Here is a 7,095-nt window from a genome sequence, read left to right on the forward strand (position 1 = left end):
GGTGAATTTGAATTTTGTTTTAAAAAAATAATGAATTGTCTTTTTTTTTTATTTTTTATTTTTTAAAAATAAAAATATATAAGGGTGCGAATTTACTTTTATTTTTTAAATTAAAAATGTTATCTGAAAACACTTGAATCCTATTACCAAAGAGAAATTGGTCCCAACGAATTCTGAAATGCACCTCAAACAGAATTCTATACAAATTAAAATGAAAAATGAGGGTTAAAGCCTTAATTAAGATTGACCTTAACTAGTGAATTGATAAGGACTGGCTGGCTTTAATTGTGGAAGAAAGCAATAAGAATGCTCCAATGCTCCATCGTCTTCGCCGTCTAAACCAAATCAAATTTGTGTGGCAGCTGCTACTGGCTTCAAAGGACTGTTGGGATTATTGACTTTGAAATTTTCTCTTTAGTGCTGCTTCCATGTTGAACAAATTAAACGTATTAACTTTAATTCCTAGAAGTGGGGACCGCGTAAAAGTGACGGTCGTCGTTTCAACCATTAGCCTGCGATTGTTTAAGAAACTCGAATAAGAATATAAAGATAAAAAAAAGTCATGGTAACTGGTGAGTAACAAATGAATTTTTTGAACAACATAAATAATGAGTTTTAAAATTGGCTCAATTTAAATAAAATATGTTATATTCTAAATTATTCACCTAAATTTTAATATTAGAATAACTATCTGCAGATCTAGTAAATTGAACGTCCGATATATCTATTGTTTACATTGTTTAATATTTTATTGTCTATCTATATTTTTTCGATAAAAAAAATTATATTTAGTGGATAAGATATAAATAAAATTATTATATTTAAAGATATCAAATTAATATATTTTATGTTTTTTTATAAAAAAAATATATAAATACAACAAAAATTACAATTTAATTTTTAATTTTTATTATTTTATTAATTTTATATAATTATATTTTTATTATTTTTTTTAATTTTTTATATTAAAAAATAAAAAATAAATTTTATAATTTATTTTAATTTATTATTAAATTAAATATAAAAATATTAATTTTTGTGTTTTATTTTTAGTGTTTTATTTTATCCTATTTTTAGAATTAAACGCAATCCTAGGATGTGAGACCAAAAGTTTGGGAAGAATTTTTTTAGAAAATTATTGTCAACGGTAAGATAATTAATTAAGTGAATTTTATGGTGCCTTTGTTATAGTATTTAAATTGTCTAATTTTTTTTAAAGTAAAAAATAAAATATTTAAAATAAAAAGTAAACCATATAAAATTTATTAAATATTATTTATTTACCTTTTTTAGTAACTTAGATACAAAGTGATAGGCAACATAACATTCACCAATTAATTATTAAATTGCTGCAAAAGATTGCCATTGCAAAAGCTCCAACATTATTTTGGAAAATTTTATGGTGCCTATCAATTGTTGTTTAATTTTTGTCTAACTTATTTTTTGTGATAAATTTTAAATTTTTAAAAATAATTTATTTTTATATCTTTAAAATTAAATATTAATTTTTAACTCTTTTTAATAAATATGCACCACTTTTTAAGTACCATAGCATTCACCATTATTTAATGTAACAGTACATGTAATAATAGCACACGCAGATTGAGTAGAAATTAAAGGTAATTAAATATTAGATTATGTTACGTATATATTAAAATCGGTTACTAAAATTAATTATTAGTATAAAATATATGTTAAAAATAAATTAAACTATATATAATTATATATAAATATATTAATAGTTTAATTTATTTTAATATATAAATAATATTTTTTTATCTCTATCAAACTTTTGGTGGAGGGAGGTGCTTTCCATGTGATTAGCGTCTATATACCGCAAGTGGGTTCGGACGAACAACACAAGATAAGGTTTTGGGAGGATCTAGAGAGTTTGGTTCAAGACCTACTTTCGGGAGATAAGATTTTCTTAGGAGGAGATTTAAATGATCATGTTGAGAGAGAAATGACTGGGTATGTGAGTATTCACGGAGGCCATGGTTTCGGGGTGATCAATGCCAAGGGTAAAACTATTTTGGACTTTTCCTCAACTTTTGATCTTCTCATCGCAAATATATGTTTTAAAAAGAGAGACGAACATCTTATAATCTATAAGAGTGGCATGACAAGCTCTCAAATTGACTTCTTCTTGTTGAGGAGAGTTGACCGAAAATTTTGCATTAATTGTAAAATTATCTCAGGAGAGAGTTTAACAACACAACATAGGGTGCTCATCATGGATTTTCGGGTCGAGCAAAAGTTGAGAAAAAGACATCATACGAAGAACCCAAGGACGAGGTGGTGGCGGATGAAAGGTGAGGAATAAAGAAGCTTTCTAAGACGGGTAGGAGAAGAGGCAAAGTGGAAAGGGAATGGAAGCGCAGAATAGATGTGGAGGGAGATGACAGAAGTTATTAGAAGAACAGCAAAAAAAGCTTTGGTGAATCTAAAGGAATATGACCAAGAGCCAAAGAGTCCTGGTGGTGGCATGTGAGTGTACAAGAAAAAATAAAGATAAAAAGGGAGTGCTTTAAAAAGTGGTTTTTATGCCACAACGCAGATAATTGGAAAAAATATAAGGCGGCTAAGAAAGAGACAAAAGTGGCTGTAAGTGAAGTAAGAACAAGAGCATATGAATGTCTCTACCAATATTTGGGTACGAAAGAAGGAGAAAAAGGTATATATAGAATCACAAAGATCCGTGAAAGAAGAATGAGAGATTTAGATGAGGTTAAGTGCATAAAGGATAAGGATGAAGAGGTGTTGGCTCAAGAGGAGAAGATTAATGAAAGGTGGAAGAGCTACTTCTACGAGTTATTTAATGAGGGACAGAAGACCCTTCCGAGCCTTGATCGGTTATCCACAAGAGAAGAAGATCAAAACTTTGACTACTATCGAATGATTCGAGACTTCGAGATAAAGGAGGCTCTAAAGCAGATGAAAAATAGCAGGGCAGTAGGACCAAATAATATTCCGATTGAGGTTTGGAAGGGCCTTGGAGAAAAAGGCATCAACTGGTTAACCAAGCTTTTTAATGAGATTTTAAGGTCAAAGAAGATGCTTGATGAATGGAGAAAGAGCACCTTAGTACCTATCTACAAGAATAAGAGGGATATACAAAGTTGCAGAAACTATAGAGGGATCAAACTCATGAGTCATACCATGAAGTTATGGGAAAGGGTGATAGAATGGAGGTTGAGAAAAGAGACACAAATAACAGAGAATCAATTTGGATTTATGTCAAGCAGATCTACCAGTGAAGCGATATACCTTTTAAGAAGGATGATGGAGAGATATCGTAGTAATAAAATGGATCTACATATGATGTTTATTGATTTGAAAAAAGCGTATGATAGGGTGTCAGAGGAGATCTTATGAAAGGTTTTAGAAAAGAGGAGAGTAAAGATCATATATATTCGTGCAATTAAAGACATGTATGATGGGATCACAACTAGTGTGAAGACTTAAGGTGGTGTGACAGAAGAATTTCCTATTGATATTGGATTGGATCATCCTTAAGTCCATACATTTTCACATTAGCCTTGGAAGTACTCACAGAGTACATCCAAGAGCCTGTGCAATGGTGCATGCTTTTTGCCGATGATATCGTCCTTATGGGAGAGTTAAGGGAAGACCTAAATAAGAAGTTGGACTTATGGAGAGAAGCTCTAAAAGGGTATGGTCTGCGCATAACCCGTAGCAAGACAGAATATATGGAATGTAAGTTCAGTTAGAGAAGCGAAAACCCTAATATAGGGTGAAGATTGGAGAAAACATCCTACGAGAAGTTAAAAGTTTTAAGTATCTTGGTGCATCATACAGGATAATGGAGAGATTGAATATGGTGTAAATCATAGGATCCAAGCAGGTTGGTCAAAATGGCGGAGTGCATATGGTTTTATATGCGACAAAAAAGTGCCTTTAAAACTTAAAGTTAAATTCTATCGCACCGCTATAAGACTGGCTATGCTTTATGGTACAGAATGTTGGGCGGCCAAAGGAGAGCACAAACATAAGTTGAGTGTGGCAGGGATGAAGATGTTGAGATGGATGAGTGGTCATACGCGATTGGATAAAATAAGGAACGAAGATATAAGGGAGAGAGTTGGAGTAGCACCCATTGTGGAAAAGATGGTGGAATCGCGTCTCAGGTGGTTTGGACATGTGAGGAGAAGACCGATAGAACACCCAGTTAGAAGGGTGGATGAGATGGAAGATGGACAAGGGGCAAAAGGCAGAGGAAGACCTAAGAAGACCATCCATAAGGTGATCAAACAAGATCTACATGTAAACGGTCTCTTTGTAAATATGATACATGAAAAAGTACAATAACGTCGTTTGATTTATGTAGCTGACCCCATCTAGTGAGACAAGACTTTGTTGTTGTTATTGTTGTATACAAATAATATTTTTTTTGAATATAATGATATATTTATTGAGAAGAGAAAATATTAGAAACTACTTTGTAATTAACTTGTATATGTTACTACAGGTCTACAGCCCAGCAGAAATTAATTCTAATTCATGTATCATTTAACTTATTACTAAGTCAAATTTATCAGAATAAATTCATAATTTAGTTACATTTTTTAGTATAAACTATAAAGGTTGGTTACGTTGTTTATCCTTTTTATTTGTAAATAAAATATTTTCTATTATTGGAATACTTTAGGCAGCTTTAGAGTTATTTGGAGTCATTGGAAACTTTAACATTTTTCGTTAGTATTATTTTCTTTTCTAGAAATTCTTAATTTTTTTCTCAGAATTATGGTGTTTTTTGTTAATTGTATCTAGTTTTGTTTAGGAATTCCATTCCTGCTATTATTTTAGCTCAAATGTTATTAGTTGTAAGTTTGTAACTTTATTCATATCAATGATTATCTATCTAATTTAAGAAGGAAAAAAAAATCTAGTATAAAGTTGAGAAGGTGGCACACCCCACCAATTTCAGCAGTTTGCAGATTTTTAAAAGAATAAAGTTACGTGCAATGTTATTAATAGACGTACACTAATGATTAGTAGAGATGAGAGAGAGAGGTGAGAGAGAGTGGGTGGGAAACACTGGGAGGGGTAGTTTTAGAAATCAAATCAAGGATCCTAGAGTTTGGAACCGAGAAGAGTTTTGTCGACTGGAGAATGAATCATTCTCGATCTTTTTAGATAATCTTCCGGAAGACATTTCGAAGAGAGAACTATTTCACCTTTTTCGGTGGACTGGGCGCATAAATGATATATATCTATCACGAAAGCAAAAGGGTGATGGAATATACATCTTTGCGTTCATACGTTACACTACGAAAAGTGGAGCGTTAAAGGCGATAACAGAAATGAATCTCATGAGACTGAGAGGTAAGGTTGTGTTTGTTGGTGAAGCAAAATACAGAAGATCGTCTGATACTAAGGACTCGCGAGGAATACAGATAGGAAGTGACAGGCGAAATGGAAGTGACAGGCGAAATGGAGATGCTCGCCAGCCGCTTCGAGACAATCAAAAGGCGCCGTTACCCTCTGCTAGTGGATCCAAAGAGGTGAGAAGGGACAAAGAGATTCAAGACTCACATGGGAACGGGTTGACAAAAAAGCTGGAAGTAGCCGTCGCAAAAGAAAACTTGGATTGGCTGCAGAAAAGCCTGATAGGCGGAACGACGACGGCTATTGACTTTGAGTCCTTGAAGGTTATGGTGGCGAAGAACTTCCCGCAAGTTGTCCAAGTCCGCGAAATGGGAGCATACAAAGCTTTATTGACTTTTGATAGCCTGTTGAACGCTGAAGAGACGTACACCTTCAAAATGAATAGCCTACTTCAGATTTTCCATAGTGTTTGGAGATGGGACGAATCGGAGAGAAGTGAATCTCGAAGGGTATGGCTAGAGTGTTTCGGGGTTCCGTTGCACGTTTGGACAGTAGACACGTTCAAGATGATAGGAGGCCAATGGGGAGACGTGGTTGGGTGCGACAAAGCGACGGAATCATGTTCCTCTTTTTGTGTTGGACATGTTCTGATTGACACTTGTGTTATGGATGTGATCAATGAATGGATCCATATCACATTAGGTACCAGTAGTTTCGACGTTCTGGTAAAAGAGGTGGGACAGGAAGTATATAGCTTGCAATGTAACTTGGAAAACAATATGCAGGAAGTTAATGGTGGCGTTCTGAGAAATAACGAAACAACAAAGGTCTCTGATGGTGAAGCTATAAGATTGCCAAGATTATCAGAGTTGGTGGACTATGGTGATCAAGTAGCGATAGTGGCTATGGAAGTGCGAAGGACGAGGGTTGAAGATGAGGGTAGGTTGGTAAATTCAGAGTCAATTTTAAACGAATGGAGTTATGACCATTTAAGGCCCAATCAATCAAATTTATTAACGTATCATCCTACTAATGAAAATATTGAGCGACTGGCTGAATTTGGGGGATTTGAAGACAATTTTGAAGCAGACTTAGAGACTACAATCCCGTGGAATTATTACGGTGATACTAATGGGCTTGCAAGGGGATTAAAACAAACCTATGGCATGACTGACAACAATTGGGCCAATATTAGTTATCACTCCAACAAAATGGTAATGGGCCAAGTGGATCCAAGGGGACTTCTGCATGGTAAGAAAGGTGGAGTAAAGGGGATTTATGGGCTAGAGGGTGAAGTGAAAGGGAATGTTGGGCTGGGTCAAAAAATTTTGGGGCGGGCTGTTAGGGGTCCGGTGGCAACTCCCGGGTCTGGCACCGATTCAGGATTGAATGGAATGGCTCCTGGGTTCGTGGTGTGCACCAGACGCCATGAAGGGGAGGGCGCTGTACCCACTGAAGATGGAGACTTGTGGCATTGCCTGGACCGGGAAGGGGAGACCGCAACGGTGCAAGGCGGCTGTGGAGGTAGAACACAGGGCTGGGTGATCCTGGATGAAGTCGCTGCTAGGCTTGATGGTGGAGTGCCGGATCGGGAGCATGCCGATGGGGAGTTGAAGACGGCGAGAGGGCCCAACGCAGTGATGAGAGGGGAGGGGGTTACAGGAAAGACATGGCGGCTGCGAAGATTGATTCGAGGACAGTACAAGATGAAGGTCGAAGACCCCTGTTGGTAGTTAATGATATGTC

This window comes from Arachis stenosperma, chromosome 5 (assembly GCF_014773155.1).
Source record: "Arachis stenosperma cultivar V10309 chromosome 5, arast.V10309.gnm1.PFL2, whole genome shotgun sequence".
In the NCBI taxonomy this organism is placed as follows: domain Eukaryota; kingdom Viridiplantae; phylum Streptophyta; class Magnoliopsida; order Fabales; family Fabaceae; genus Arachis; species Arachis stenosperma.